At 44.7% G+C, this 21,999-nt stretch overlaps 1 long non-coding RNA gene across 1 annotated transcript; it reads left to right on the top strand.

The window, feature by feature from the left end:
- Positions 1 to 566: 566 nt before the first annotated feature.
- On the top strand, positions 567 to 8,087 carry LOC129385051 (uncharacterized). The gene is made up of 5 exons (XR_008612594.2): positions 567 to 920; positions 1,503 to 1,712; positions 2,480 to 2,655; positions 4,522 to 4,958; positions 7,441 to 8,087. It is a non-coding gene; the product is annotated as an uncharacterized lncRNA (long non-coding RNA).
- Positions 8,088 to 21,999: the final 13,912 nt, after the last annotated feature.

Genomic DNA, 21,999 nt, shown 5'->3' with positions numbered 1-21,999 from the left:
GTTTGCTAATTTCATTTAACAACCAACCGCCTGCATTCAATCGTTTGCAAAGTGAGGCACACCGACAAATAAGACACTCAAGACATGCACACATATATGTACGTATCTTCTTCGCTTGCGTGCTCTCGTGATTATTCTCAGCTCAATTTTCAATACTACCACTAACTGCCAATAGCGAAAGCTACCCGCACCTGCCTTATCCCGATTTCTTTTTATATAATAAGCAAGCTCCTAACAAAATTTAAAGCACTGGTGGTAAAATATCTTCGGTCAATCGTTTCTAGCAAAGTCCAAAATTTGTCACATTGTAGCGTATCATGCCTGCGTGATACGTACCATAGCGTATCATAGCGTATATAGCGTATCAAGACTACGTGACAGTTACAGAATGCAAAAAATGCCGATGTGCAGCTATAGTTGAAGCCAGGCAAGCCGGCCGATCGGGACAAAAGCGATCAGTGATGTACGAGGCTGTCGAAAGAAACACACAGAGAAAGTAAACTGCCGTGAGTTTCGATCTGTGTTGGCGCGGGCAGGCGGGCCCAGCCCTCGTCCTTCGCCGTCGTCCGGGTCTGGTGGAGGCGCTAGCGTCGCTCGCCGCGAGGGTGCGCTGGCGCCGGGGACCCGAGACACGCAAAAGCGAGACGTGGTCCGCGCAGTTGAAGCCGGCGCGCTAGGTGTCCCGCGCAGTTTGGCAAGTGTTGGCGATGCACAAATTCGCGCTTTCAGTTTACGCAATGGCAGCAACGTGAACGTCAGCCTATAGGCAAGGCAAGAACATCGGAAGACGCCTGAGAATTTCTCACCCGAGAGCTCTTGATACTGTCTGGCGCCGTAGCTGCGAATGCAAACTACCTGCCAAAACATGCACACCGGCGTGGTCGTCCTGCACAGCGCCTCGTCCGAAGCTATCCAGAGCGGTGAGTAGCAGCCGAGACGAGACCTTTTTTTTTAATAACGGCACTACGCGCAATCGTAGACACAAGGCTATGGATTGCGAATAAATCCGCTAATGCAGTTCGTGTAATTCCGGGAATGTTTTTGCTCCCGAGAGCATTCGATCACTGGGAGACGACTTGGCTGTCCTATCGGTTCTTTTATGCAGTCGGCGAATTCTCGACAAACAGCGTGCAAAAGATATCGCGCACTAAGTTCATAAACTAGTGACTCGTTTTCGCTTTTGCTTTCTCGCGTTGCACTTTCATTTGGAGCATTTTGTTCGGATAACTACACTGTATTGCGTCTCCTTACGTCTTGGGTACCGCAACATGTTAGACATTTCGGCTCCCTCTAAAACTTCGATTGCCAGAAGAAGAAATATTGTCTAGGTGCCTCACAACACTGTTTGTCCTTTCCATTAATGCTGCTGTGAGCTTCCCAGAATCAAGTTTTTTTCTTTTACTGAGCCGTGTACCCTGACTGCCAAGTTCTTATGGCCTACGAAACTGAGAATCACACATTGTTTAATTTTTTCTTTATCTTACTTTCATGCTGGAAAGCAGGTCTGCTTCTGGATGGACCAACAGGAACAGCTGGCCCAGCTGACCACCTTCGACAAAACGTTACGAGGCTGTTGCGAGCACAAATGAAAACAAAAGCTTTCCATTCAAAGCTCTTCCAAGCGTGTGAAAAACACAACGGCAAGCATATGGTGCAATTCCATGATCATCCGTACGATGTATTGGGCACGAAGGACAACGACATTACATAAGGTGAGACTAAGTTGCACCTATTTGATCACACGTAAAATGTTTTTGCGAACACTTGTGGAATATTTCACGGGGTGCCTTTAATTTTAATTCGGTGACGCTCCAACTGCATAGCCATGTTTGTGGAAGTAAAATAGAAATATATTTCACTCCTGATAAGCTGATGTTTAGCAATGATATGGCCTTTCTTTATTGAATTTCACCTTCTACGTGCAAATGAAACAAGTCAATAGAAAGCTGAGTCGCCTTTTGCTTTTGTTGTAGAGAAACCGATATGGGATTTTTGTATTTCAAGCAGTCATAATATTGGCAGTTTAAATTTAATTCTCTCGCAAGCAGTACAAATGTGAGAACTGATACATATTAGGCACAACGTAAAAACGAAGTGCCCAAGTATATCGCTGCTGAAACTCTTGCTCAATATGGAAAGTGCGCGTTCAGCGTTTTACGTTTCCTTGTCCTCAAGAAATAAAACCGCCTTTTTAGTACTTTTAATATTCAATAAATGGGTAGGTTAGACATTCTCTACAAATCTATACATTATTTTCACAATGAGAGGATAGTCCACCCTAGATATAGTTACTTCCTGACAGGGAATATTGGCACAAATAAGAAGCTTCACTGCAAAAAAAAAAAAAAAAAATGCGGCAAACTTTTTGATGCATGGAACTAATGTACGGTCATATTTTTTGTTTTGTTACTGTAAGTATGACAACATTACATAAGACACTTGTGTCTTTCATTGCTCAGCACTTAATGTTCACTTCCAGGATGAACTTACAGCACCAAATGCACAACATAATGCCCTACAATGCTGAAAGCCTGACTGGTACTAAGGCAGTATACAAGCTTGTGAGTTCCCGAGGGTTTTCCTGAGAACAGTAGCGTCGCCAGGCTGCACTTCACCGAAAACAATGCGAGCGCGATGCTTTAGACTGGCATTAAGGTAATGTATTTCATTTGTCTGTGTAGTTTGTTATTGAAACGACGCTTTCTATTTAAAGAGAAGATCATTGTAGTTAATTTCTAAATGACAATATCAATTTACTTCATCTCTCTATTCAAATATCTTCGCATAATTGTATGTTGTTGCGCTAATATGAAATGCTGAAGTGATGCGAAAGAGTCCTGTGGTATTTCGCGACGCCGCAACCCGCACGTAACATGTCACGCTAAGAATTTGAGTTAAGAAAGTTATGTATTAGAGCGGTGTTCACAAAAAGCTGAAGTTCACAGGAATTGTTTGTAAGGGTGAATTTTAGCCTATCGCTGTATTGGACATATTAGCAAAGGCGACCAGCAATGGCGGAGCACACTTGCGAACAAAAATGCTGTGTCGATTTGGCACCAGGAGCCAATAATTGTGATGCTGAATGAATTTATTTTAAAACGATCGCTATGCATTAATCAATAACTGACATGGCATTGTTTTGCTGTTCGCCTTAATGGAAGTTGGCACAACTCCTAAAGCTTGTTGTCCTAAAAGTTACTTTTAAACTTTTAGGACACTTTTCCTTTGCACGCATGGACATTTGTGTCCAATTTCAGAGTCTTGCTATTTCGGATTGATCAGGAAGCGCGCATGATCTAGTCCTTAATTCTGCCTGTAGTTTCGGTATCTTTCATGATGTATAGCGGTATGCGGGCGACATAAAAAGGTTCGGCCATTTAATATTAGACGCAAGGTGCTGAATATTATGGAAAGGTCATGTTAGTGCATCATACTGAACAGCACCGCTTGGCCAACTCACAATATTACTACACAGGCCGACTTTTAGTGTTCATGACACAAGGGCTATTATTTTTCGAAAGATCGGTTGTGGGTGCATTGCTATTAATTAAATCGGGGTATCAGCGCCTGTGAAGGCAAATCAGGTTCAACCTGTTCAACTTTAGATAGCTTAGATATCTTAGTAGCTCAGAGGGAATTCTTGACACGCCCAATCGCGCTGGCCGGCTGTCTAGGAAAGATAATGAAACGGATGATCCTTCGCCGCCTGGAAAGGTACCTTGAACACTACAAGATTTATCCGAATTCCATGGCTGGTTTCCGATATGACCACTCTTCCATCGACAATGTAGTTGATCTCGTTTCAAATGTCCAGCACGAAAGGTCCCGTAAGCGTTTACCTGCAGCTTTGTTCTTAGATGTGAAAGGCGCCTACGATAACGTATTACATGAGGCCATTCTCGACACTCTTGCGACGGATGGCCTAGGTGATCGAGTATTTTTGTAGATTGGAAGTTACCTATCTGCAAGATCATTCTTTGTGTTGACTGACGATGGCCCAACTACGCGACGCAATACCAGGAAGGGCGTTCCTCAAGGCGATGATCTCCGCCTGACGCTATTGAACCTCGCTCTCGTTGGACTTGCTTAATACTTGCCAACTACCATCAAGATTTCAATATACGCAGACGACGTCTGTGTCTGGACTTCGGCAGTTACACGTCCTTGGATGCGCGCGAAGCTTCAAAGAGCGGCAACTTTGACAGCGAGCTACTTGTGTAAACAAGGTCTTAGCTTATCCCCAGAAAAATGCGCACTACTGGCATTTACTCGGAAACCAATAGCGCCTTATGTCATATCGATCAATGGCCGGGCAATTTCCTATGTCAGAACCCACAGATTTCTTGGCGTAATTATTGACCGAAACCTTTGTTGAAGCCCGCGCGTGACCTACATGAAACGGTGCCTGACAGCAACTCCCCAAATTTTTAAATATTTGACAGGAAAGACGGGGGGGGGGGGGGGGCGATGTCAGTTGACGCAATGCTAAACTCTACAGAGCTCTTTTTCTCTGTTTTTCAGATGTGGTCTACCTGTACTGAACGACACATGCAAGACAAACATTCGTGCTCTGCAGGCGGCACAAGCTCAAGCACTCAGTTTGCCTTGGTTTGCCCAGATGCACGTCAACAGAGGCAACTATTGCAATTACTCGGGACCAACCAATGAAAACTCACATTACGGTGGAAGCACTGAGAACGCACATCAGGCCTTTTGCACGTGCCCCCTATCATCACCTTGCAACTCTACCTTCAGACAGGCACCAATCATCATTCTCTAAAGCTATCGTCAAGTACAACGAAAAACTTCCCTCGGGCTTCACCACTGCACCTAAACCATCGATACCCCCCCTGGTGGCTTATCAGCCCCACAGTCCATCTCAGTGTACAAGGAATCGGGAAAAAGTCTGAGCTGTCATCGACTGTGCAGAAACAACTGTCTCTGCTTCTGCACGAGAGGTACGTGGACAGTGCACATATTTATACTGATGGTTCCACAAACATCCAGCAAGATCTATTACATTCAGCTTTAGGGCTGCCCACCCAATGACATCGACATCTGTGGAACCAGCTGCCCTTCACGTTGCACTTTGTTACGTCAATCAGGTCGACAATGGTCAATCTTCAGGGACTCAAAGGCAGCCCTACAATCTGTGCTATCAGCTATGCGTCGCGGGCCATACGAACAGCTCGTACTCGATATTAGATGGCTACTCCATAAATCACATGAGCAAGGACACCACGTGACATTTCAGTGGTTGCCAAGTCACTGCTGCGTCATAGGAAACGAAGACGCCGATAATACCGCTCGGGCAGCTTTTGAAGACACACAGGAAGGGGCCATATCACTTTCATGGTCTAGCGAAGCCAGCACACTTCGAGTGCTTGCACCGGAGATCACGCTCTCTAAGGTGCACACTTAGCAGCCAAACCAACCGGAGCAATCGTCAATAGCACCTGCCCTCTTTGATGCATGTCTGTATGCCCACTGGACTTCGCCGAGGAGAGGCCACTCTGCTTTATCGCTTGTGGCTAGGGGTGGCATTCACGAAATCTAACTCATTCCGCATCGGAGTGGCCGACAAAGCTCTCTCCAATGCCTGTCTTTGCGAGGAGACGCTAGAACACATTCTGTGCGACTGTCCTGAATATAATGTTCAGAGACAGTCCCTTGCGTCCGTTCTAGCGCACCTTGACCGTAGACCATTGTTAGTTGAAACGATTTTCACATGTCGCCGACAAAAGACATCGCAGCTGAATGTGACCTAGGGACTACTTTGGTTCTTTAAAGATGGGCTTCTACAAGCGGACAACTTTTAATTACCTTATGACAGTGAGGACTCGGGTCCAGTTCGCGACCGCGGCTGTGACATTCCGATGAGGGAAGGATGCAAGAACATTTGTGTGCCATAGTTCAGGTGCATTTCAACGATTTCCAGAAGTTAAGAATTTATGTGAAGTTCATCAGTCATATCAGAATTCATCAATTAGTTGTGGCAATGTTTTGTAGGAGCTGGGTCTATGCAGAAAAGCTTGAAGCACAGGGGTACACTGAAATCATGGTTAACATTGTTTTATTGTGCAAAAAAAAAATATTGCACCAGTCTGACTTGCTGCGGTGCCTTAGTGGCTATGGCGTGGCGCTGCTTAGCTCAGTGTCGCGCGTTTGATCTTAGACACATTTAATAAGGGTGAAATGCGAAGGCTGTCATGTGCTCAGGGTATGAGCCCAGGTGGAAACTCGGGTGATAAAATAACCACACCTCATACTAAGGTGTGCCTCACAATTAGACTGTGGTTTTGGCACACAAACTCTAAGACCAATTTTTTTTGGCTTCATCTTCCACTTCACTTAAAATTTCTGCTCAACCTGGTACTTCAATAATCATCTCTGGTGACATTGTACAACATCATGGTATTTAAATGGGAAAGAACCTTGCTTACGAAGCCATTTATCAGTTATGCATGCAGTTTTCACTCGTGGTTGAAGCTTATATACACTTTCTTGCCTTTCTGTGGCGATTGTAATTGATGGAGATTAACGTCATGGCTATAGGTTCAGCATTCTGCTGCTGAGGTGAGAGGTTACAGGTTTGATTTCCAGCCACCATACCCACCTGATGCAGGTGTGAATCTATAGTGTCTGTGTACTTTGATCGGGTGCATATTATATAGCCTGAGGTGGTCAAAATCGAGCCATAGACCTTTGTAGCATTGCTACGAACGGGTGGATCTCTGATTTTCCTTTAATTATTATTAAATAATGAAGCCATAGACCTCACTATGGCATCTGTAAAAGCCAAGGCCTTTTTTTGGTAACCAAACTGGGTTAATCATTGAATCAAATAGGGTTTAGTTGGATGCAAGGGCAAGTTACCTGTGCAAGAATAAGCTAGATTTTTTAATGAGATATGCTTCTTTGTTTAACAGCCTGCTCTACATTTTGTAATGTATGAGGTGGGCTAACTTTTAATGCGCAGTTGTGGTTATCTATCGGTGTATTGGAAAAACTAGATAAGTGTGCCAATAACAGAGGTGGCGTATTTTCGGGGGGCGGGGCATCTCTCAGAATTTTACTGTAGATGTCTTTAAAAGAATATTACAATTCTTTTTGTATTTGGTGTTAAGTGATCATCTAACTAGATGCATCACAAAGTATGCTCAGAGTTGCTGCTGATGATTTATGATTTTATTTTATTCATCCCACCTGCAGCCTACTAATTTAATAAATCCTCTTTGGACACATCCTCGGACGACTAGACTGTTAAAGCGATCATGAAGTGACCTTGGAAATCGGTTCATGCTGATTTTATCCGAACAGATGTACACTTAGTCTACAGTGCAGCTTATCAGAGTGGATCTTGATTTTGAAATGAGTCTGTTGTGTTAGAAAATTTATTTGCCCCAGTGACCCTTTCCTTGCTTACCTTTCACTCCCAAGGTTGGTGCTGCGATCTCAATGACCTACATCACAGGACAGGCCATTGTCGTTGTTGGCACGGCGCAAACCTACATCGACCTGAAAACGATCAACGCCAAGGCAGTGGGGCACGCACTCATGAAGTAGACAGCACTGGTGAAACTCGGCAGCCTTTCTTTCCTGACCTGGCTACCCTTTCCAGCTTTTCATTCTTGAGATAGCAGCAGTTTTGTTGAGACGGCCACACTTTCCTTCACTTTGAGAAAGAAGCCTTGTTATGTGAAGATTTTTCGTGATGTCATTGTGTTTACACGGTAATTTTGAACAACCGGAAGGTTCTCTTCTTGTTTCTTGCTGAAAACAATGTTTTCGGTAGTTACATATGCTACACGCGTGTTAATTTTGTTACATTCCTTTGATGCTACCCTTAGTCGTTCCATAATTTGTTGTAGAATTCACACCTATTAGCTTAAGCTCCCGTCTATGTGAGAAACTGTGAACTCTGTCTGCTAAGCCTAACCACCTAAATTTGTGTTTTATGGGCTTTCACGTCATTTTCTTGTGCTTTTTGCTCAACATTAAAAAAATAATTTACATATGATTATTTGTACAGCGTTTGTTTTTAGCTTTCTAGCTTAAATCTATACACATTTTTTGTCTGTTTGATTTTTAATATCTTAGTCATGTCTAAGGGCTATAGTTAATGCACCTATATTGCCTATATTTCAATGCAATGGCAATGCTGTGTGGAGTGGCCCCAGATTGATTATACTCTATGATATGCATAGCTCATTTTGGCTGTAAATCACACCAGAACCTAACTGTGGCATTTCACTAACATTGCCATGTTGTGCTGTGAACACTATAACCAGTTGCACATGACTTGAGGAGCGGTGATAATTGGTGCCTGGAATTAAAGTATGTGTTTCACTCTATAAGAAGCTTCTTGATTCATTATGGTTGCTTATCTTCAGGTCCCAACACTGCTTGAACCTTGAGACCTTTTCTTGGCAGGAATAGCTTGCCAAATAAATGAACATGCTACTTTGGCATGTGTTCAAGGCGCTTTAATTATATACTGGTTCAGTTCCAGTTCATGGGAATAAAAGGCTATAACAGTTTGCGAAACAGTTCACGTTGTTGAACCAGAACATCGCAGTGCACTGGATCCTCAGGATCATATGTTGTCATGTCACAATTGTTGCATCCCAGTTGTTCATGCATGCGCAAACACTGATGGAATTGTAACAGTGTCTTTCTTTAAGCGATCTACCAGCGTGCACGAAAAATTGTGTGGAATAGCATAAACTGCTGTCTGAATATCATCGGGGTGCAAGCCCTGCATTGCGTTTTGATACCGTCATGTCATGCCACTCGATAATTATGAAACAGTAATAATAAACATGTGGTTCCCAAAATCTCGAAAAGAATATTGCAAGTGCATCTTAGTGTGATTGCTGACTGCTGCTAGGAACATAAAAGGCAAAGGAGAGAGAGAGGAACTGAATGTCTCGTCCAGTTTCGTCTCCATTGTGCTGACAACACCTTCCGATGAAATATTTACTGAAACCGTCAATGATTGTGCTCTAACCTTCATATTGAACGTATCTGTTACCTGCGTACCTAGCATCGTGGTTGCCACTCATCCGTGAACCCAAACGCTTCTGCCTTCAGTAGAGTCTATTGGGGGCCCCCATGAGCCTCTCTGGATCCATCAATGACCCCATTGTGTTTCTAGCTGCGGCAAACAGACACTTGGTATCATACGGCCTGCAAGCAGGCTGGCGGCAGTGTGGAAGTGACAAAGCATTGGTGTAAGTGCTTGCTCATACGTGTTGCGAGGGATCAGCCATATAACACTGTAAGCTGGAACTTTATCTGCTGGCTTAGGACAATAATAAAAAGGATATTTTTCAGTAGCAGTCAACAGTTACACTTATGCTTTGTTGCCTTCACACGTTGAAAAGTCGGCCATTTATACAAGGCAGCTACTCTCAACGATAGCGCACTGGCCATGGCGTTGCACTACTGAGCTTGAGGTCGCCAAATTGATCCTAGCCGTAGCAGCCACCTTGTGATAAATATTAAAGAACCCCAGGCAGTGGCATCATTAAAGGGAGCAGACTGCTCTGGGTGCAGCTCATTAAGCGGCAGCTGTGCTGCGGTCGCCACTCGAGCCGCCTTTGTTTTCTCGGCGGCTTGTAGCCGAATGCGGTAAACGTCAGTGCCCTAGGGAGCTGCATGGGCCAACGAAGAGAATGGGCTGCTGGCTTAGAGTTTTAAGTGTTTAACTGCATAATTTCTATAACGCTTAAAAAAAAGACATATCAAACTACCACCATGTTGTCCTGGTTTTTTATGTTTAACAGAAATAAATGCTGAATTACAGGCAGACATACGAGTGTTGCCCTTAGAAATTATTTCACGTTCACTCTACAAAATGTATCTTAGTATATAGGAAGGAGTGGAAAAAGAAGTGGAGTAGGGAAGGAGGGGTGACACTCTGAGCAGCCATACGGTTGCCGGGTAGCAGAGTGACTCCACAGACCCCAGGTAGTCATAAGTATGCGCGAGTGCCCGCTACGGCACGTCCTTGTGAGGGAAAAGCGCATGTGCAATATACTGATTGCACTAAGCCTTCAGCTCAGCTCTTATTTCATGTAGTGAAGGTAATCAGCTTTTATGTTACACTAAAGCTTCATTTCTCTGTAAGGGGTAGTAACTACGAGAAAAAGGGGCAAAATGAGAAACGTAAAGCATCGGAATATCGCTTAGAGCTTGTGTGGGAGAGTCCACATGATGTACGTGTGTTTCACTAGCCTCATAGCACTGCTTTCTAGTGCTTGCGTTTTTTTTTCTTGTGATAAACTGTTTATTATTGCAAGAAATGTTAGTGTTCTTTTCTTTCGCACGCAGAACATTTAGTCACATTCCCATGGCAAACTGCTTTTACATTACAATAACAACAAGGTGTATAATAAATCAACTAAAGAATAAGCCTGCAAAGCCACCATGCTCAAATGGGAACTTGTGAGTGGCTGATTGAAAAAGTTTTGCTTACTAAGAATGTACTTCCACTGTGCAGATCGGTATGCATGGATGAAAAATAAGTGTTGGTGTGTTTTAATTTTTCGTGGCATTGATCATGCCGCAGAGGCGACAGCGCAAAAGCCATTTTGTGCTTTTATGGTAGAACAAAATGGAAGTTCTTTTTTTACTTTATGGTACAGTCACCCTGTAGGTTATAGTAGCTACCGTGATAAGTTTTTCACAGCTAAAGTCTCTGGTACATGATGTCTCCAGTGCTCTATAAGTAATCCGCTCTGATGTTCAAGTTCTTCACCGCACACTGCTGATATGTGCAAATGCAACTTCCGTATGAGGGATCAACGTTGGGCTAGTTGGTGTTGCATATTTGGACGGGGTAAACAGTACATAAGACGAGGACATGTAAAAGAGCTACAATAGAAGCGCTGACAAAGCAAACGAGCGTGGCAGTTGGATGAGAGGATGAGGCTTGAATACAAGGAGAGGCTGTTGCGGTGGCACAAGGGTTTTACCCCGTCCAAATATACGACACCAACTAGCCCAACGTCGATGCCTCAAGCAGTTCATTTCTGTTACATCAGGATCTTTTCTCTTGTGTCCCTCTGCAACAACCTCTCCTACAAGCTAAAATACGCAGAAGAACCGTAAAGTACGGCTTACACACAATATGCAGACATGATTGCGTCTTATTCTTATTTAAATATGCGAGTAAACATAATTATGTTAGGCGAAACTTAAAACAAATCATTTTCCAGCGTTTCTACTATTCATAGACCGGCCACGGCATCCGCCATTTGCACGTGCCGGTAGGCGAATATCCTGGAGGCCACGGACAGGCGCACCTGGTCCCTTGCAACAGCCTCCAGGGGGAGCTCGCTTCCGCCGCATCATGGCCCGCGCAAGAGGCTGCGTTTCTACCAGAAAGACCACCTTCGCGTATCGCATTTGCCGCCAGCGTATCCTGATAAAAATTACGGTTACATACTCCGAGAAGCATTAGAAGCAGTCATGGATCTTTGATTGCCATCGCATTCCACTCTTACGGGCGATGCTTAAGCGTCCTTCAATTTTTTTTCTACGTGCTTCTATTCTTTGACCTACATATACATACGGTGGTCCTGCCTTCCAGAAGAGTGGTTACTCTGATGATTACTCTGCCACCTGCCGGAATCTCAGTAAAGGTATCTCTCGTATGCTTGACACATGTATCCGCGAGAAGAAGGGAAACCCGAGGGTCTCGAATCTCTTTAATCACTACCACAAAAAGCCAATGGACGATGAAGCCAAGAAAAGCACAGATGAAATCAACCGCCATGGTTGAAATCGACATCTAGAATAGAACGAAGGAAAGGGAAATGAATGCGGACGAAAATATGCAGCCGGTGGGATCCGAACCTACAACCTCCGTATTATGCGAGCGTCTAAATACAATTTGTGCTACGGCGACGGAACAAAGCAAAGGATTGCAGCAGTACAGGATGCCAAAAAAAGAAAAGCACGCTGGAAAATAACTATGTTTTCGCCTGAAAGGTGAAGCATTGATTGCGATAGTAAATAACTAAACGGCTATAAGAAGTAAGGTTAGCAGTTTTATCGGGCATACAAATTTCAGTAAGCATTCACCTACTAAATGTCATGTGTGGTCTTCTCGCGCACACAGGAAAACTAAACGCATCTTACTCGATTACCGCGGAAACTGGCTGTCAGAACAACAGCGCTTTGAAGAGTGGCAGCAAAGGCGAAAAAAAAAACGCCTGCCTCATTCTGTCCTTAGCTTAACGCGGCTGCGAAGCTTGAAATTACGTGCCTTTCAACACTAGGCGCTCGAGAACAAAGTGCGCACGAAGCCATAAGAGATCGCTGATCCCGAGCCATTGTACCCCGCCGCAATTTAACTCCAAGATAGGGCGCAGCGGCGGCTCCGATTGAGTTTCGATGCGCAGCTCACCGGTTTCCCTCCTCCCCTCTCCTGCGCTTGCTCATCCCTCTCCTTTGTCGCTTCTTTGGTATAACATAGCAAACACTCATAATGCACAACAAAATATATGCAAATTAACTGGTAAAGTAAAGAAACCAAAGCGAACCTTCGCCAAATCACGAGCGGGTATACTTTACGTTGAAGTGGCTCATGAAGTAGATGCTGTGCCGAAAATCTTTGTCGAGCAAAGGTGGTGACCGTATTCTGCAATGCCTCGGGGAACTGCATGTTAGCTCTATGACAGTACCTGCTTCACTGATTTTGCTCGTGCCACGTCAACCAACTACTGGCGATTAAAAATTGCCCCGTGCAAGGGACTACTGGTAATAAAATCACCTCCAGCGCTTGGGTGAGGCAGTGGTCGCCGCAGTGCAACAGTTGACCGGCCGTAGTCATCGTTACCCATCTTGTTCCGCTCTCGTTCCCTATTTTCCTTTTCCCATGCAGAGTAGCTGGGTTTAGGAATGTGCCTCAGGCCAACCTCGCTGTCTTTCATATCATTAGACATTTATTGCTATTAAGGTGCTAAACCACATCATTCGATTTGATTTTAAATAAAGCGCTCAGCGCATTTACATTCAAGGTTTTGAAGAATAACTGCAGTGTGACCTTGATGAATCACAACCCAATTTCCAGCGAAGCTGTTGCTTTCAAGCATTTGTAATAAGAATGTGAGCCGCGTGTAATTAAGCCACACACTTTAAAACATCGCCCCTATATGATTGCTCCGTTTAAATCTTACCAACATATAACGTCTTTGGGTACTTGGTAAAGAAATTTTACAAATGATGTAATTCATTAGCACCCGTGTTATGTTGCGAGAACATTGACCATAATGTTCTCCCATTTTCCCGAAATGTGATCTTGTCGGAGTTTGCAGTTCACCCAGGGCAGCAGGTTAAATTTTGCATTGTTCCTAAAAGAGAGGTATCGGGTAGCCTGCATACGTAATTTACTCCTGAGACAGTATTTTGCCCACACACTTTGAATTTCTTTGCACATTACCTATATATAGCCTCTAATTTTAAACAAAATATAAATAAGATGCATTTTGCCGTTCATCGAAATCGTAAGGAAAACCTAGTACGAACCTTGTATGCGCAAAAAAAGAAGAGAGACAGAAAGAAATGCATGGTACAATGATTATTTGCAACTCTAGGCCAGTAACGTTAAAGTTTCGTCACACATTGCACTGAACACCACCTCCTTTCCAGCAAACATAAGCTTGGTGTAAAATAGCGTTATCTCGGGATAATGACAAGCGCATACGATAACAGCAGTGTGGCACTTTCAGTTCTTGCTTAATTTTTTTTCCAAGTGCAGTAGTTCCTCCACACGAATTTAGCTCCGCATGCAGATTTTGCATTACCTTTGGCCTTTTGCAGTCTTTTGCATAGGCACCGTTACGGTGGCAAATATTCCAGGAAACAGCACCCCGAATACAACCGAGGCAGAAGAAAGGCAAGAGCCGAGGTGCTCCGTTCATTCGGCAGGGAGAGAAACCCGCGCTTTGTCGACGCAGCCGAATATCCGAATGGCCAAAAATACACCGCCGTAGTGATAGACACAAACACCAAAATCAGAATCGCATGCAGTGTATACACCAAACACTCGGAAATAGCGGAGGAAGTAGCGATCGCGCTCGCCCTCACAGAACAGGAATGCAAAGTCGTACTAAGCGACTCGTAAACGGCGGTAAAGAATTACGCCAAACGTAGAATTTCCAAGGAAGCCCTGTCCATTCTGGCCACTGCGGGCAGATCCAAAACCGCGAGCTCGAGGATCATATGGTTCCCCGCGCACGTCACCACGGAAGGCGACGCGTTCCCGAACCTAAAAGAGACAGGGCACTGGACGGCGAGAGACATGACCCGCCGCGCCGAACAAGGCAACGCCTCTCGCACGATAGCGAACACTCCTCGCGCAGAACGGGACAGGCTCACCAGATACAATGACATAACCAGAGGCCACAAGCATGCACTTTTTGCGTACACATTATTAGCCATAACCTACTCTTTATTTTTCACGAAATATGAATAAGGTGCCTTGTTTTCTTCACCGAGGGCACCGGAGAAACCAACTACAGTCCTGGGTGATACGTGATAAGAAGAAAACGAAGTTTCGGTAATTATTTGTGATGGTTATATGTAAACAATAAACAGGAAAGCTTCGCCATACATTACAGACAGTATTCCCACTATTTTCACCGAACATGGAAGTTGGTATCCGATGCAGTTATTTGGGCACTTGGGAAAATATATGTATTTGGAGAGTGCCATGCATACTGCCACTATTCGCTATAGCGAATAACGGCAGTATGTCACTCTAGATCGCTTCTATGAGTAACCTTCTACAAAGACCGTAATTAAGCTACAGAGAGGTGAAACATTTATCGTTTCTCAAGCATGACGCGTTTCCTACTTCAATGGAATATACACACCTGTGTCTTGTATGGTTCACCAAGCAGAGCAGGGACCATCAACGGCACGCCGCGCATAAAGTATACCCATTTGCAGAAGGCAAGTATTTAGTAATTATTTGCGAATCGCATAATTACCCTAGACGCTCTAAACTTTAGAAACACGTCACCCATCCAAGGGGACCTCCCATTTCCCGTAGATATAAAAATATCTGCCTTTTATGGCCTTCCCAGGCAAGAGGGAAACGTTTTGGAGGGTTTCATGTATTAAGTGCCTCTTAAGGGGCCGAAAGAGAAGGTTTAACAATTTTAATGTAGCCCCTAGTTGGCACAAGCACTTCAAACTTCGCCTGCTTATTGCCCTTAACATCACCCACATATTTACAAAGTATTAACCTCACGAGTGATTTAGCTTTCTTTTTTCATAATATCGGTGAAAACTGGCATATAACGTTTTCTTGCGCTTCTAGCCGTATTAACAGGCTTCGATGCAAAAAAAAAAAAAAAAAGAAAAGCGATGATATCCGAATAATTAACTCGCGGAATATCGCCCGTTTCGCCGCAGTGGCATGTGTAGGTTATGGCGACGAGAGGCGCTGGCGCGCATGACGTCTCGGCGTCGGTGTGCAGCCGGATGTATCGGCCACGCAGACGGGCGTATAGTGCCAGCTCATCGCCGATGCGTCGGGCGTATGTAGCTGCATTCGCGCGATGTACTGAACCGAGCCGGCCGTTGTTCACCATTGCATCCAATATCACGCTGCTCCGCTACAGTTCGACTCCTGGAATGAATCAGCGATTCGGTACGTCACACGAACACCGGGATAGGCCTTAAACCTTTCTCGTGCGCTTTCATTCCGATGCCCGTGCGTCTGCCTGACCGCCAGACGCAGTGCGTGGCGGTTAAGTGCGCGCTATAGTCGAACGGGGTTCACCACGATGTGTGCAACTAATATATGCGCTTAAAGCGGAAAACGAGAGAGAACGAGGAATTCGACCTTCGGTGCAACACCGCGCTTCGTCCTGAAGATAATTTGGTGAGTATTTATATATGTATATATATAGATATTCTTTCGTCAGAACCCGTCGTGGTTGCTCAGTGGCTATGGTGTTGGGCTGCTGAGCACGAGGTCGCGGGATTGAATCCCGGCCACGGCGGCCGCATTTCGATGGGGGCGAAATGCGAAAACACCCGTGTACTTAGATTTAGGTGCACGTTAAAGAACCTCAGGTGGTCGAAATTTCCGGGGTCCTCCTCTACGGCGTGCCTCATAATCAGAAAGTGGTTTTGGCACGTAAAACCCCATAATCTAATCTTTCGTCAGATCCGCGGTGCTCACGGTCAAAACAGACAAAGAAAAGAGAAAGTTTTTACGTTTTCTGGTGTCCTCTGGCATATACTCTGCTGCAGGGATTCTGTGATTTTCGCGGGCACGTTCGCACTTACAGTGGCCGAACACTCGGACTGTGAGGGCACTTCACACGCCCTGCTCTTCGCATGGTCAAAAAGAAAAGCACGCAATACTTTAGCATTACCTGCAAAGTACGTATATTGAAACTTTCAGAGGCGCAGCAAGAACCCTTGCAGCGCATTACACACCACCGCCATGCACTGCTGTTTCGCGTCGTTAATAGAAAAAAAAAACCTTCTGTGCAAATGTCCGAGTGTTGACGTTGGTTTTCTGTGCTATTTATCTAATTGTTCACAGCCATGGTCGGGCTCTTAGGATAGGCTTACGGTAGACTGTTGATTTGCTGCGCATTTCTTCGTTTACTCGCCCCTTTGGAGCGAGTACGAATGGTAGCGCTAAAAAGTGCCTATTTCGCAAATCCTACTTGAATGCACGTCTGCGCTAGAGAACCATTGAATGTACCTAATTTCGAGCATATAGCATCTTGCGAAACAAGTCTAACAACAGAAGAAGAAAAAAAAAGATGTCTGGGAGTATACGACACCAGCAACGTGCCGGTCGTTACAAACTCATATCCTTTCTTTACGAAACAGTCGCCCACTATCTCGTGCCAAATCACTTTTTCTTTAACGAGATCTAAAGAGCAGCATGACTTGTAAGGTTATCACGCGAGCAAGCTTCGCTAAGAAAGTTCAACTTCACAGGAAATTCTTCGAAAAAGACGAAAGGCCAAAGCCAGTTTACTCCACGACCCAGGCCGACCGAGATCGTAGAGGCAGAAAGCGTATTGCCTCTGGTTCACAGCGTCGGTATTATTATTTCGAAAAAAATTTCGTTTCCTACGTACGCGTCCAAAGAACTTGGGAACATACAGAAGCCCGCCGTGCCAACGTTATACTCGGATGCAAGGACACGCGCAGTTTTTTATTCACGCGAATGCCAAAGCAACATGGAGCGCTTAGCTTAGTTTAGAATTGTCGTGGTTTAGTTGCAGCCTGACCTCGCATCGTTGCACTCACCGCTGTCACTTTGCCTTTACTCTCTGTTGAAAAAAAAGGGAAGTGAGCCCGAAGGAGGGCACACACTGAAAGGGTGTGCGCCCGGAGAAAGCGAACAAGGCACTCGCGCTCGGGGTCTTTCTAATTTCAGATTCAGCGTTGGTGCGTGCACATGTGTGCGCGCCGGGCGAGGGAGACGCCGCCCGTGCTCGCTCTCTTGCCGCTTCGCGAGTCCAATTGAAAAGGGCCAACGGTTTTCCCGGCTTTGCGGTGGACTTGCAAAACGCTGTGCCGCGGACTTAAAAGAAAACTGGCCGCGCCGCACACATGTCGCGACTCTTTTCATCTGCGCACGAGTCTCTGCGCACAACGCGCCGAACGCTAACGTGGCTTCAGGCGGCAGACACGGCTAATGCAGCTCGAGGCAGGTATGCATGCAAGTGAGCGGGCGACCAGCCCGGAGGCCGGGGACGCTGTGGGTGCTGCTTCTTCGGCGACAACTTGAAATGTCACGCTCACTGGAGAACTCTGCCCTCTTGGGAAATCATTTCCAGGCCGGCTAGCACAAAAGCCCTCCTTTTTTTTCTCTCTAGTTGTTTTCCTGTAGGTTCCATGTTGCACGAGCACTCAAGCTTTCCATCTTTCCTCTGCCGCCGTGTGTCTCGCCTATTCAATTAAAGGAGCCAGATGCCACCGTTTCACCGACAACGAGAGACGACCGTTTCGACATGAAGCACGGGCTGTATAGGAGAGATCGTTTAACGGGTGGAGTCCGAGAAGTGAAAGAGACAGAATAAGAACTTTTGGGCTGTGGGCCTAAAAGGAGATGCGGGTGGGACGCGGAAATTGAAGGTAGTGTGATGATGGTGCCGAGCAGCTCTAAAAGGCGCAGAAGTCCAGCGGTTCGCTTCCAATTATGGTATAAGAACGCAAAGGGCACTGCAGGCCACGTGCCAACGCCCAAAATTTGTGTTTATATACCGCATGCCCAGCGCCCATCCCTCAATCTCCCCTCCCCTTGAAAAAAATGTCTCCCAGCGCCAGAGCGTAAATATTAACTAGATGTGTCTACAGTAATTCAAAATGTCAGAGAGGCCAGCCCCGGTATAGATAACATTTCTGCACCGCACTTAAAACTTCTGGTCGATGTCATTTGTGAACAACTTTCTATACCTATATACCTTGTGTTCAAAGTTGATATTTTTCCTAATTCTCCAAAGTAGGGAAAGTTATGGTGGTGTTTAAAAAGGGGGATAGGCTGTCTGTTTGCAATTATCGTCCCGTCTGCATGCTTTATTCCTTTGGTTAAGTTATCTAAAATTAGTTGTACTTCGCGAAAACGAATACCTGCAAAAATTTAATTAACTGAAGTCATACCAATTTCGTTTTCGCGCGGTAAGCGCTACTAACCTTGCCGTGCTTTCCTTAACTGACTGTATCAAACGTTCTGTTGACTCAGGATGAGATGTTGGCTCGGTTTGTTTTTTGGGGGCTGCACAAGGACATTGGCACCATTAATCAGCTTGTATTGTCTAAGAAACTCGAAGCATATAGTATTTCAAGTTCAGCACTCAAGTTTTTAAAAAGTTACTTGCCGAACAGAAAACACACTGTATATATATCAGGCTCTCTCTGCTGCTAAAAACATTAATCAAGGACTGCCTAAAGGCTCATTGCTTGTTCCATTACTTTTTCTTTATTTTACATCACTGATCTACCTGACAGTATAACACGGCTCACTGTGTTTTATATGCCGAGGATTCGACCATTTACTTTGCTGATACATGTATTAACGCTGTCATAACTAAACTAAATTCTGTTCTCTATAGCGTGTCCAAGCAGTGGCGCAAAAATTATTTACTTTTTAGCACAAATAAATCTAAATTTATTTTTCTTAAATCACCTCAACTTAAGTTAACTTCATTACCGGGCATCACAATTGACATGCATTTCTGTACTGTCAGTAATAGTGTATCATTCCTTTGCGTTCGTCTCGATGCTATCCTAAAGTTCATTAACCGCATTGTTCACATTAGGAAGATGGCAGCATTCGGCATTCGTCCACTGCTCTTGTTTTTTCTCAACAGACTCTTCTTTGTCTTTACTTCGCTTTCATACATAGTCATGATATCGTAGCATGGGGGAATACATAGTGTCATCTGTAATTCCTTCAGCATTTAGAAAATCAGGCTATTCGGATTAGTTTTCACTCTTCTTGATGGCCGTTCTTCGCTGCAACTACATCATGACTGTTAATAACTTCTTTTGGTTTAGTCTAGTTGTGTTATTGTTTAAACAAATAACAAATCAACTTTGTAGTAACTTCATCGATTCTGAACTTTTAATAAATACTAACTACACCAGGTTTGCTGCAAACAATAACTTTTTGCCATGTATAAGGACTCTGCTAATTACGGTAAATCATCTTCATTCTTCTGTGCGATCACATTGTGGAATCATTTACCAATGTCTCCTAAGTCCACCGCTTCGTTACTTTAAGTCAAAAATTGTTTATTAAATTGATTAAAATTCAATTGTTACGTTCTTGATGTTCGCGCTTCTTTAGTTATTGTACTAGGTTTGCGTTTAGATATAATGTATTTATTCCTCAATTTCCCATTTTTTTGCATTCAGGCCTGTTTTTAATTCTGTTATACTTGGTGTATTTCTTACTCGATGTGTTGGTTCTATTCCCACTTCTGCTAATCCTCGTCATACTTATATTTAACCTCCATCGCGGGTCCCGTTGCAGTCTTGCACTTATATGCTGTAATTATTATTCAATGCATTAATAATTTGATTGATTGATTGATTGATTGATTGATTGATTGATTGATTGATTGATTGATTGATTGATTTATTGATTGATTGATTGATCACATCTGTAGGAGCTCTGATAGTAATGGTACGCCAGTTCTTCAAGGAAAGTGCGACTGCACCATTAAAAACATCGACAGTTCTAGTTGGGCGAAATTGGCAGATAAGCGAACTTGTGATATATCCTTCCATATAATTTTACGTGCTACTGTTTAAACCAGAGGCCACCGCAGTCGGCAATCGCGGTCATATTCAAATTAGACTTCTTCCTCCAGGAAAGTCACAGCAAAATAATAATTCTTTTTAATTTACGCGCTTGCCTAAATAGTTGAGTCGAAATACAGCAGCGCGACGCTATACGGGGGAACGATGCACCTTTTTAACAACTAAATTAATCACTTTTATCATTTTAAGTCAACTGCGGCGTTTTTTTTTTTTTTTTTCAGTCTTACGCCGCCGTTCACTTTCATAATTTTTTTTCGTGATCTAGCCAAACTTAATAAGGGTGGGTTTGCGTACCTTAGGCAATGAACTATGCATTTTCGCGCTCAACGCGCGAAGCAACGCGTCTACGCGCGAGACGACGCTCGTCGGCGCGAGAACTTCCAAAACGCGCAGCAGCGCGCATGCATGTCGCGTCAGTTTCGGGGCTCCGACCATGCGTCATAACCCGTGAGTTTAGTCGACCTCCTCAGACAAATCTCTCCCACGATCGAGTTACCGGTAACTGCACGCGGTGCGCGGTGCACGAGGGACGTTCATTCGCGCGCTGACGGGAGATACACGAGATGCAAGCTTTCCTCTTACGTGCGTACTTTCACGAGGGATTGCATCTACGCACACTTCCGTCATTTTCGCTTACCAATGAGAATCGCTTCTGCTTCGCTGCGTAACTTGGGAGTTTAGCGGTTGCCTCGCTGTACGCGCCCTCGCGGCGAAGGGCTTAATCGTTCGTGTCCGCCAACGGCGCGCCTTCAGCAGCTGTTATACGGAGTTGGTGTAGGTCCGGCATTCTGTTCGAGTTGGACGGCCATTCGATTCGGCGCCATTTTTCCCCATCGGAAACGTTACGGAGGCATCGCTACAGCCAACGTTTACAGATCCATACACGTTGGGTACACAGCGGCGAAGCCCTTGCAAAGCGCCAGGTGCTTCCGTCCCGAAGGCATTCCTCGGTGCCTTGCCTGCATACACTTGCCTTGACGGCTTTTCCTTCTTCTCCTTGATTTCTTCCTATTTGTTCGAATCCCATCTCTCGTTATTTATGAAGTTGCGCTTCTTTCCCAGCCTTTCCGCACAGCCAATAAACAGACATTGTGACGTTGTTGTTCCTTCCCCTGCAAGGGAGTTCGTTTCTCGGAACAAATGCCTCCGCAACAATGGCGCTGCAGGAGCATCGTCGCTGCCTCTCTGTTGCTGCGAAAGCGTATCGTGCGGACGCGATTGTGGGCGCCAGATATATGTCGCTCGAGAGTGTTGGCCGCGTAGTGTGCAGCTCTGAACAGTTTTACAAAAGAAATCCTTTGGTTAAGACCGCTCCGTGATTGAGTATTTCACGAACATAACGTTGCGGCGATGTCTAAGTGTGAAAATCATACGCAAAAGTACGGGTTTCAGAATACCCCAAGGAGACCACCGCGCATTGCGTATGCTGTCGTATCCGCAAAACAACGTATGTGTCGGATTGTTATGAAATAGGGTTCACACGTGTATATTACGTTCTGCATGCGGCGAAGCTACAGATTTAGGTTTTCTCATGCGAACTTACGATCTGTGGCCAAACTACGGACTTCAATTATTCTCTTACAAAGAATGAGCTGTGTACCCCCCTTACGTTCCGCGGATGTTCTTTTCTTTTTTTTTTTTAGCTATACTGCTTTGATAAATAGTGCTACGGCACATTTTTAC

This window comes from Dermacentor andersoni, chromosome 5 (assembly GCF_023375885.2).
Source record: "Dermacentor andersoni chromosome 5, qqDerAnde1_hic_scaffold, whole genome shotgun sequence".
Classification (NCBI taxonomy): domain Eukaryota; kingdom Metazoa; phylum Arthropoda; class Arachnida; order Ixodida; family Ixodidae; genus Dermacentor; species Dermacentor andersoni.
The sequence above is the reverse complement of the archived record's forward strand: the minus strand, read 5'-3'. Positions and strand labels throughout refer to the sequence as shown.